This window comes from Diaphorina citri, unplaced genomic scaffold, assembly GCF_000475195.1.
Source record: "Diaphorina citri unplaced genomic scaffold, Diaci psyllid genome assembly version 1.1 scaffold370, whole genome shotgun sequence".
Taxonomy (NCBI): Eukaryota; Metazoa; Arthropoda; class Insecta; order Hemiptera; family Psyllidae; genus Diaphorina; species Diaphorina citri.
This window is the reverse complement of record NW_007377805.1, coordinates 143,543-154,316: the sequence shown is the minus strand read 5'-3', so window position 1 is coordinate 154,316 and position 10,774 is coordinate 143,543. Positions and strand designations below refer to the sequence as shown.

The 10,774-nt window shown below is 37.9% G+C and overlaps 1 protein-coding gene and 1 long non-coding RNA gene across 2 annotated transcripts in view; both read right to left on the bottom strand.

The window, feature by feature from the left end:
- Positions 1-10,774, bottom strand: part of LOC103508134 (serine/threonine-protein kinase PRP4 homolog) — a gene marked incomplete in the record, with an annotated part of 37,063 nt that overhangs the window by 6,695 nt on the left and 19,594 nt on the right.
- LOC113466964 lies at positions 627-1,260 on the bottom strand. Its single transcript, XR_003391198.1, has 2 exons — positions 1,068-1,260; positions 627-723 (listed from the first exon to the last, which is right to left on the bottom strand). It is a non-coding gene; the product is annotated as an uncharacterized LOC113466964 (long non-coding RNA).

The following is a 10,774-nucleotide window of genomic DNA, read 5'->3' as shown; positions in this document are numbered from 1 at the left end:
GGGGGGCGATACGGCCCTGCTACGAGTATTAGGTAGTATTGTATTAAGTATAGGTACTGGTAGTTACTGAACTTATACAATTTAATGATAAATGATTATTATTGAATACCTACATGGGGGGGGTTGGGTGGACTAGTGGTAGTGCTGAGTGCTGTCACAATTTAATCTTGTAATTGTCATGATATGTCAAAATTTAATACCTAATAAAGCACAATTATTACTGTTACTACTATAGTACTATAGTAGGTATCCATATCCAGTTATTATTAATTAGATTCATATTAGACACCCAAATTAGATAATGGCTTTACCTTATTTTATTGATTGAAGCCTTGAATATAGGAATGAAGCCTTGAAGAAGAAGATATACCTTGAAAAAGCCTACGAGTGAGGCGAAATTCGAGTCGGTGTAAATAATAATCCCCAACTAAGAACCCTAGTCAACTATAAAATAAGGTAAGCCATTATCCATATCCAGTACCTATCAGTTTTAGGATCCCCTGAGCTGCAACTGAAATAGGCCTTACAGGTCAATTTCTCCACCATAAGTTTGCTGTAGTTAAATTATTGTCAAAATTACATACCTTGGCTGGGATTGAACCCACGCCCTCCTGTTCACCAGGCGAGCACCTTGACCACTACACCACCGAGGCAGGTGATAGGCGTTTATCCGTACACTTTTATTGGTCAAATAATTTCCATGTGGGATTTTTATCTGTCAAACTAAACAATCCATTTTTACATGGATTTTTTTTTACATTATTACATGCCTTTATTACCTTGAGATCTCTACTGGTTTTTATGCTAGGGAGGCTTTGGTCCAATCTTGTTACTTTTTTGTTCATTTTTAGCCCATTGCCTTAAAATTAATACCTTTTGAGAGTTTTGAGTAAATTTTACAGGGACAATCGACCTAAAACTAGGTAGGTAAGGTAGGGACATTTAGAATTAAGATGCCTTTGCATCACACTTTGGATGGCCATAGAAGAATATTCTGTAATAGGTACATTTTTAGCTAATAAGCACTGGACTTCTGATACAAATAAATAGGGAATAAAAGCATGTACCTATTTAATACCTATCTGGTATTTTTAGTTTTTCAAAAAATTCACTTGCAAAAACTTTTATTAGAACTTATTTCAATCACCGTTGATCGATCTGTTTTGATCCGCGATCTGTTACACGTCCAGCCTCGCACTAACACCAAGTGATTCTACATTACAACAAGTGGTTTATAACAGGTGACCTTATCTCCGCGGTCTAAGCCAGATCACCTTGACATTGTGGTTACAAGAGAGATCTGCAAATTGCGGGTTGCACGACTCCTCCCTATGAACTTGCTTTACCTCGTGCAACATTCACACGTGCGCAACTTTATGCTGGCCACTGACGATCGGTCTATCTAAATGGAGTGGGGTGGAGTGATTGGAAATAAATTTCATGCAAGAATCGCATACTAACTTGCTATTTTAGGTGAGTCGTAAGTACGGGATGTGACAGATTTTTCACCAGTAGCAACCTCCTTGGCCGAGTGGGTATCACACTAGGCTTGCACGCAGGATGTCCGGGTTCGATTCCCGGAGGGGCCGAGGTTTTTTTCCGGCTCTGTGCTTGGAGTTCGGGGTGCACTCAGCCTCGTGAGAACAATTGAGTAGCTACTTGATTCGAGTAGCGACTAGTGGCGACATTACCAATGCATAATAACTTGCTATTTTAGGTGAGTCGTAAGTACGGGATGTGACAGATTTTTCACCAGTAGCAACCTCCTTGGCCGATGGGTATCATACTAGGCTTGCACGCAGGAGGTCCGGGTTCGATTCCCGGAGGGGCCGAGGTTTTTTCCGGCTCTGTGCTTGGAGTTCGGGGTGCACTCAGCCTCGTGAGAACAATTGAGTAGCTACTTGATTCGAGTAGCGACCTGTGGTGACATTACCTAGTTTAAAAAGATTATTGAAACATTGAAATTGATTGCAAAGGAGGCACTTCGTAATGTTATAGCCACAAAAGTTGTGAAAAATCTCCGCTTTACCACAAAGAACTTGAGATTTCAATTCAATTATTTATTTATTGGACATAATAATAGATATACAAAGGTGTTTTTCCCAAGTCAATACCTATTGACTTCTAAGAAAAACTTCGTTTGATTTGATTTTTTGATTGATTTGATGATTTGATTTTTCACCAGCAACAAAGGGCATGACATATCAGATCGGTGTAGTTTTAGGTGCTGAACTGCTGAATAACGTGGAAACATTCGTTTTTCGTAATAAAGAGTCCAAATAAATATACATCACTTTCCTTCCTATAGGATAAGGAAAGTAAAAACTGACCTTTGGACAATCATACTCATAACTCATATTCCCTCTGCATCGTTCGTTAAGTGCCTATAAATATAGTAAGAGACGTAAGAGTAGGAATAGTAAGTTACTTTGCGACCCTGACTCCGTTGAGCAGATTACCTACACCTAGGTATATCTATCTAACATATAGAAACAGGATGTGGGATGTGGAGAAAGAGGTGAGTCTAGATGGGGAATAAGATGTATGGATGTGAAATAAGGGGTCTGGATGTGGAATAAGAAGTATGGATGTGGAATAAGGGGTCTCGATGAGGTAGGAGAAGAGACGGTAACTTACTTTCTTCGACATAAAACATTCATAATAAAATTCCACAATATTTTTTCTCCATTCCCTATATCGCGATTATGAAGTCTCGCACTACTTCTTCTTCTCCTCCTCCTTCTCCTCCTCCTTCTCCTCCTCCTCCTTCTCCTCCTCCTCCTTCTTCTTCTTCCCTTCTGATGCTGATTTTCTTCTTCTTCCTCCTCCTCCTCCTTCTCCTCCTCCTCCTCCTCCTCCTTCTTCTTCTTCCCTTCTGTTGCTGATTTTCTTCTTCCTCCTCCTCCTCTTCCTTCTTTTTTCCTTCTGCTCATCAGTCTTCATCCTTTCCGTCTTTTTCTCCTTCTTCTCTTTCTCCTTCTTCTCTTTCCCTTTCTATTTCTGGTTCCCTCTTCCTTCTTTTTTCCTTCTGCTCATCAGTCTTCATCCTTTCCGTCTTTTTCTCCTTCTTCTCTTTCTCCTTCTTCTCTTTCCCTTCCTATTTCTGGTTCCGTTCCTGGTTCCTGCTCCTCTTCCTCCCTCTCTTCTTTTTACTTCTGCCTTTATCTTCACTCTCCCCTCTCCACCATCTTTTTTCCTCATCCTTCTCCTCCTCATTCCCTTGTCTGTCCTCTTATTCCTCTTCCTTCTTCTTCTCCTCTCCTTCTTGATCCTCTTTTCTTTCGTTTAAACTTTCTGTTTTTCTTCGCGAGGGATAATTTATTTTCCATCTATAATTTTCATTTTTTTCCTCATCCTTCTCCTCCTCATTCCCTTGTCTGTCCTCTTATTCCTCTTCCTTCTTCTTCTCCTCTCCTTCTTGATCCTCTTTTTTTTCGTTTAAACTTTCTGTTTTTCTTCGCGAGGGATAATTTATTTTCCATCCATAATTTTCATTTTTCCCTCGCTTCTTCATTTCTCCCTCCTATCGTACGTTGTTTCATCGCTCAATTTTCACATTAATGTCTACTTTTTTTCAGGAAAACCTGATTGTGCTGCGTTTCTTTTTCCCTTCTTCTTTTTTACGTCTGGAAAAGTGGGGCCGACAGATTGAAAATTTTCTCCGGAGTTCACGTTCTCTTTGTGAAAAATTTTCACCCCGAAGTGTCACACCTGAGACAAAAAGTTAAGATTTTTACCCTTCGCACTCAAACTTTGCTATTTAGAAGTTTAGAACCTATCTTGAATCAAATAAACCTATAATCTATCTTAAATAAACAACAGCATGGTTTTCCCATGGTATTTTTCTCAGAAGTGCGCATTCAGACTGCGATTTCAGCGGAAAAAAAAAGAAATCCGGTTATAACTAATTTGGCATAATTAGTGGAATAGGTTGGCATAATTAGTGGAATAGGTTGGCATAATTAGTGGAATAGGTTGGCATAATCAGTGGAATAGATTGGCATAATTAGTGGAATAGGTTGGCATAATCAGTGGAATAGGTTGGCATATCAGGTTGTGGGGATCAGCTACTCAGGTTTTTCCACCGAAAAAACTGAAAAAAATCAAAGAGGAAAAAATGGCTGCTGATATTTTTTCACTATCATGATTAGTAATTTATGTTAGTTTCCTCTTATTACTTTGTGGGTATTCCCAGGTCGCCAACAAAGAAGGAGGTAGGAGAAGAGACGGTAACTTACTTTCTTCGACATAAAACATTCATAATAAAATTCCACAATATTTTTTCTCCATTCCCTATCTCGCGATTATGAAGTCTCGCACTACTTCTTCTTCTCCTCCTCTTTCTCCTCCTCCTCTTCTTCTTCTTCTTCTCCTCCTCCTTCTCCTTCTCCTTCTCCTCCTCCTTCTCCTCCTCCTCCTCCTTCTTCTTTTTCTTTTTCCCTTCTGATGCTGATTTTCTTCTTCCTCCTCCTCCTTCTAATTTACAAAGAAGGTATAATTTACCATAGTAAGTGTATTTGCGTTTCAACTTACTAGGTATCAATCTTATGTTCCTCCTCCATTAGGATATTCACATCAATGTCTGAAATGTTAGAATTCAAGTTCATTTCCATCATGATTATGATGACTTGCTTATTACCTATATTCTTCATTACCTACCTGAATATGTACGTGTTACCTATTCAATGAATATAGGTAACACTCAGACTCCATGTACATTGTACATACCTCCAAAATTAGTATCTATCTACCTACACACCGTAACTATAGGTTGGTTACTAATAAAATTACAAAGCTACAAAATTAAAAAGTTAAGATTTTTACTTTCTATTACTACAGTATAGCGGAGCTATACTAGTAATGAAAGTATTGCAATCGGTCCAAATTTTTTTTGATATTAATTTGCAGAGAAGCTGAAGCTGATGTGGGTAGTTCTTTTTCTACAAAATAAGTGTTCATCAAAGACAAAATAAAAGAGTGACTTGCTCCTAGATATCTATGTTATAGGTAGCCTAGCTCATCTAGAAGTGGGTTAGAATTAGTATGAGTGAGTGAGTGAGTGAGTCAGTTACACAAGGGGCTGTATATATTTAGGATAAAATAGGAGAAACTGATCTATGACTATGATAATAATAAGAAACTGATATATTCTGACATTATAGAGCACACGAAGAAGAATCTGATCTATGACTATGATAATAATAAGAAACTGATATATTCTGACATTATAGAGCACACGAAGAAGAATAAGAAGAAGAAGAAGAAGAAGAAGACGACGTCGAGGAAGGAGAAGAAGAAGAAGCAGAGGAAAATTTCTGCAGCATGATCTCAAGGTCATGATATTTTTGAAATCCAAAAACATGGCGGACTTCTCTGAACCACAATGCTTCCTAGTAGGTACTTATTGCTTAGGTTCCCTAGAATCCATAATGTGAGATTGTCACAGAGTGCAGAGACTGCGGGAGAGAAATGTTCCGCTCTCGACCAACATTTTGAGTTTCGTTTATGTTTTTAGTTTGATAACTATATGCAGCTAATAGGGAGCGCGCAGCGCGACCGTATTTTAATTATTTTCTACAAGTTCGGCCATGCCTTTTCTACAAGGTTGGCCATGCCTCGGGATTAACTAGCGGGATTCCGGAGCGAAGCGACGGAATTCAGCTAATAGTTATAAATAAATGTTCGATTCCCATTCCCATGTAAAAAGTTGGGAAAAATCCAAATCTGAGGTCAGAACTCCAAAAAAAATAACTGTAAAAGGTCGAAAATTCAATTTTTATTTTCCGTTCTAATGAAAGAGTTCAAATATGCGTGACGTCAGACTTTACGCAGTTGTTTTTTTTTTGTCCGTTAGGTAGCGCCACTATGACTTTGAAACATCACTCAAGTAAGCGCAACTGATCTATTAACACGTAAAATCAGTTTTTACCCTCACAAAAGTCCCCAGTACACTTTGGGAGAAAAAAGGGATAGAGGGAACTGTAAAAACGAAGGTTTTATCGTCCCGAATTCGCAAAGAGAAGTCCAGGGTGAGAGAGCCAGCCGTTCCGAGAACGAACCTTATGTGTTTAGAATAAAGCTTGTCCCGGGTGGGAATCACACCCACAACCAAGCCCTTACAACTTACAAGGCAACCGTGAATCCGTTTAAAGTCTAATTAAAGTCCCCAGAGAAGTCCAGGGTGAGAGAGCCAGCCGTTCCGAGAACGAACCTTATGTGTTTAGAATAAAGCTTGTCCCGGGTGGGAATCACACCCACGACCAAGCCCTTACAAGGCAACCGTGAATCCTTTTAAAGTCTAATTAAAGTCCCCACGGCCAGCCTAGTTAGCTTGGGTTGGTAGTGCGTCTGCCTTGTAAGCGCTGGTGCGTTTGTTATAATTCCAGATGAAGCAGCAGTTGGATCCCATAATGTATATGACTGAGTGGTTCCTATGTGCGTTTGTTCGTACGTTACCCTGGGAAACATTGCTACGGGTGTGGGACATGTTCCTGTGTGAAGGTAAATAGTTCAATTCCCGGCGCGGTCGAAGTTTTAAACGAAGGTTATCCTAAACGAAGGTTATCCTAAACGAAGGTTATCCTAAAATCCTAATTATCCAACCAGATTGTTTGACCCAAGTATGAAATCAGTGCTTAGCTAAAATTTTTCATTCCCAATTTCAGGAAATGATACAATTGGATGGGGATATCTTGTTCAGTTTATTGAAGAAAGTATTTCCTCACATTCACAAGCATTTGGTAAGTGTGTAGACTTTTATTTTGTAACCATACTTACAATACTAGTACTATACAAACACTAGGAAAATACTATACCAACACTCTATGAAAATGGCCTGATAACCAAATCCTTTAGACCACTACGCCATGGGAGCTGACTCTATTGAAGATAGTAAAAAGATTATTGAATTATGGAAATTGATTGCAAATTGGGCACTTAGTAATGCTGTGATATCCACAAAAGTTGTGAAAAAACTCTGCTTTACCACAAATAATTCATGATTTTGTTTGATTGACTTTCTTTCCTTTTCTTCTTCTTCTTTGGGCCCTTTCTGAGCAAATTCTACAGTTCACTGACCCCCTAATGTCCCGTGGAGACAAATCAGGGGGGGGGGGGCACGAGCTTTTCCTATAAAAAAATCAAATTCATACCAAAATTATCTACCAGGTACTTAGTCTCCAACTCTAGTATCTTGAGATACGTCCAGCGTAATCATATGTATATCAAACACCTATAGAAAAATATTCTGATTATGCTTGAGCCACTGAGGTTGGTTCGTTTTGTTATTTCATAAAACCTATAAATATATAAATAGGTAACCTACTTACTTGAATATAGAGCCACTGAGGTTGGTTCGTTTTGTTATTTCATAAAACCTATAAATATATAAATAGGTAACCTACTTACTTGAATATAAAAAAAAAATCTCAAAGTTTCAAATTCTCGTTTTGTTATTCCGTAAAACTCATAGGTAAAAATAATATACCGAGGGGTTGGGTAAGGTAGGGGGGGGCGTGAAAAAATGAGAATATGCCCAAAGGGGGCGCCATGCAAAAAAGTTTGAGAACCACTGACCTAGAATGAATAGGTTATGTACCTATTCAGTTATAGGTAAATAGGGTGGTTGCTAAGGTATTTACTTTGTATCACAGCAATATTTTGTTACAAATTAATGAAATAACTAAACTGAAAAGCTGAACTCTAATGAAGATACGACATTGAGATACCAAACCTTAATTATGCGAAGATGTTGATTGAGAAAACGAACTTCCAAACTTTGCACATTTGATATTATTTCAATAGAACAACCATTATCTTTGCATTTGCACCCCACACTTAATCTTGAAATTAGTCGCGTATCCTTCAAGAGAAGTTAGGGAAACATAGCTTCCCTTCCTCTCTAAGGTCTAACAGCCTCAGTGGTGTAGTGATTAGAACGGTGGACTCTGTATTTGAAGGTTGTTGGTTCGAGTCCAAGGCAAAAACAAGATAAACCCGAAAAAAGTAGTGACTTTGCCGAGAAGGCATTTATGACAAGCATTTTATGCTTAACACAATTGAAATTCCTTTTTTTTCCTGAAAATACATATTAGGTAGACATGTTTATTGTATAGTTGTATAGGTACCTAAGTGATAATTCAACCTGGATTCCAAGACCACCAGCATGGGATTATATTTATAGCTTCCCCTTTTGAAACACTCACCCCACACCACTGATCTTTGCCACCCCTCTCTTTATCTTGATATCCGAAACTGTTATCCTCCATTGAACTTTAAATGGGAATCTCAGTCACTAATGAAATCTTGTATCAATTATAAAACTTCTAATGGAACAGGAATTTCAAATTTCAAAACCAATGTAGAGGAAACACTTCCTGGATTTTAAATTCCTGAGGATGCAATCGTCTTGGCAATGATATGAATAGAAAATGCATGGCATTAATATTATTGATTACGTTAATTAGGTATTTATATTCATTATTTATCATTAGAAAATGCAAAATTACATCATTGATTTTACTAATCATCTACCAGTGGTTCTCAACCTTTTTGGTCTTCCGACACCCTACTTCAGCAACAAACCTTTTTTTTTTTTGTGATAAACTGATAAAACAAATTCGACTCTACTTCCCTGTTTGCTGTTTTTTTTTTTTTTTTTTTTTTTTTTTTTTTTTTTTTTTTTTTTTAAAAACGCTCTACTATTATTGTAATCAAACTCCAAATTATTGACTATATAAACAATCTGGATGGGATGCCTCAATTGTGATACGAACCCGCAAGCACATGATTACCAGCCGAGCGTCTTGATCACGACAAGCAGTTTTCGTTTATCAGTTATCAAGCTCTCGTAATGGAGTTCTATTTCCATTCTGGATTCATATGAACTTGTGGAATGTCAAAAAATATATATACATATACCTAAGTCAAAGATACTAGTACTACTAGTAGGTACTTCTTCAAATTGAATGGAGGAGTTGCAAATGGGTAAAAATTATAAATAAATGGTCAATTCCTATGTAAAAAGTTGGGAAAAATCCAAATCTGAGGTCAAAACTCCGAAAAAACAACTGTAAAAGGTCGAAAATTCAATTTTTATAATGAAAAAGTTCAAAGATTTGTGACGTCAGACTTAACGCAGTTGCTATTTTTGTCCGCTAGGTAGCGCCACTATGCAAGCGCGCTAGCGGAGGAGCAGAAAGAACTGCGCAGAAACGTATGCGCACAAACACATTAATGCGTTGCCTGCGAGGGAGCTTTGCTCGGGACATTTGATGTGACGTCATCGCCTACGGGAGCGTATGCCGTGACGTCAAAGTTCACAATTTACCGGCATTTTTTTAATCGATTTATCTCGGGATTTAGAAGTCGTAGAAGAAAAAGAAAGACTCCGTTGGTCCTCATTTTTCCTGCGCTATGACTTTGAAAAATATCACCCAAGTAAACGCAACTGATCTATTGCTAAGGTCTTTAGAGACGAGTGACATAATTTAATAGGAAGGTAGAGAGGGAGTGAGAGAGAGAGAGGGAGAGAGAGAGAGGGAGAGAGAGAGAGAGAGAGAGAGAGAGAGAGAGAGAGAGAGAGAGAATGGTAGCATAATAATTATGTAAACAGGCACCTGGCACATCCACCAATACTGTGTTGTAGATGAGTGGAAACTCCGTCTAATTTCCAAGGTAACCCGAAGAGAATTTCAAATCATCTTCTGTGCTAATGCTAACCTAACTTTTGAATCTGAGGAAGTAACAAAATTCCCCGTTCGTCCCCAAAGTTCACACCTTTCCCTCAAATTCTGAAAACGAGGCAACAGCCGTGGTTGTTAAAATTCTCAACCAGAGTTATGCGGAGGTGAAAAACGAAATCCTCATAAGTAACTTTAAACCCCGCACTTTTCTAACTTTGAGACCGCATTAAAATAAAGTGGTTGAATGGAAAAGCTCAGGTTTTTGAGGATTTTTTTTTTTTTTTTGCCTGCAAAAGCAAGACCGTTAAAAGCATTAAAAACCAGATATTAACCTACTGGAATCCAGGTAGGTAGGTATTACTGGAATCTTAATGGAATAAATGGAACTCGGTGCAGGAAACTCAGAGCATGCACTTTCAAAAAATTGAATCACATGTATTTAGTTTTAGAAATTAGAACCTACCTTGTGTTGCTAGTCTAATTTTTGCTGAAAGGAAAAGAAGAAGAAAAAGGAGGAGAAGAAGAAGAAGAAGAAGAAGAAGAAGAAGAAGAAGAAGAAGAAGAAGAAGAAGAGGGGGTGTTGTGACTCCTGTTGAAATAATATGAGACCTGAGGTACAGAAGGCAAGGCACCCTGTTTTGTTGTAACAGAACAATTATTATTCCCTGCTATAATAATAAAAAGTTATTATTTATTCTTCCTAACCTTTTTAGTCTCTTAACGCCAGCGAAAAAAAAAAAAAACATATATAAAAAAAAGAAAAAGTGTGCCTCTTTTGTCGTACGTCATCTTTAACGAAATAGATACAAATGGTTTAGGTCAGAAGATCTTTAGACTCTATTTTTCTTTTTTCCGGATGAGACTAAAAGGAATCATCCTCTGTCTATTATACTATATGATACATGATACCATGCCTCAATATAAATTTAATAAGTCCTTAAGAGCTGCTTATGTGATATAGCATGTATGTATGCGCAAGTGATGTTATGAACCTCTTATTAATTTTTATATATAAAATCGTTTGACGAGCTGAAACCTCAACGGTTTTCTATCCGCTGATTTTAGTTAGTCGACTGCTAACAAAGGAAGAA